Here is a 1,125-nt window from a genome sequence, read left to right as displayed (position 1 = left end):
CTGTTGTTCGAGCTTTCGCAAAAGCCGGCATCGTTTCCGAGGAGCCGCACGGCACGGAAAGTGACTCTGACGGTGAAGACAGTGAACCTGGCATGTTTGATGGAGATTTAGCGCAGCTGTTCAATTCAGACACAGAGGATGAGGACTTCGATGGGTTTGATGATAAAAATATGAGTACCAAATTTTGTTTTGCTCCTGCTTTATTTTTAAATACGCACACTTGTATGCTTGTGTGTTGTTGATGATGACGATTATTGATAATAAAAATGTGAGTACCAAACTCAGTTTTGCTCCTGCTTTATTTTTAAATATGCACACTTGTATGCTTGTGTGTTGTTGATGATGACGATTACCGGCATAAGGTACCGAATTCAGGTTTGCTCTCGCTTTATTTTTAAATACGCATACGATACTTGTATGCGCCCTATGGTCCAGTGCGCCTTATGTGTGTGCGTTAAATACAGTAAGGGCACACATAACTGAGACTGCGCCTTTTAGCACAGTGCGCCTTATGGTCGTGAAAATACGGTATTATTTTATCTAAATGACTGCTTTGTCTTTGAAAAGGGTGAAGAGCCTGAGGCCGGTGACAGTCCAGTTCTACTCTAAGTACATTCTTACGGTGGCTCACAGGACAAGGCCACATTCCTGTCCTGCCAGAAGAGAAGAGAAACTTCAGAGTCTTCATGCAGTTCAACCACACCTGTCATATTCCGTATGACAGGGGTCTCAAACTCCAGTCCTCAACGGTCAAAGTGTCATGCAACTTTTCCATGCATGTGATGACTAAGGCCTTCCATTATGGTGTTTGTCATCACATGTCACAGACATCTGGATGATCATTTGGAATAAACAAAAAACTAACAACTTGTTACTTCATCTTTTATCCTTATTATTATTATTATTATTATTATTATTGTTCTTATTTTACACTTTTCCTTGTTAGGCATTAGGTTTATTTGTAGTAGTCCTTTCCAACGTCTTTCCCTCTTCCATGTTACTGTGTCAGCTTGTGAGCATCTATTTGGGTTTGGAAGTGGAACAGAAAGTAAGGAAATCCAAAGTGCCATTAAAACCAGGAGAGGTTCTTATATTTCAGAAGAAGGGATTAATTTAAAAAAAAAA

This window comes from Pundamilia nyererei, unplaced genomic scaffold (assembly GCF_000239375.1).
Source record: "Pundamilia nyererei isolate P.nyererei 1_Seehausen unplaced genomic scaffold, PunNye1.0 scaffold00472, whole genome shotgun sequence".
In the NCBI taxonomy this organism is placed as follows: domain Eukaryota; kingdom Metazoa; phylum Chordata; class Actinopteri; order Cichliformes; family Cichlidae; genus Pundamilia; species Pundamilia nyererei.
This window is presented reverse-complemented; position numbering follows the sequence as displayed.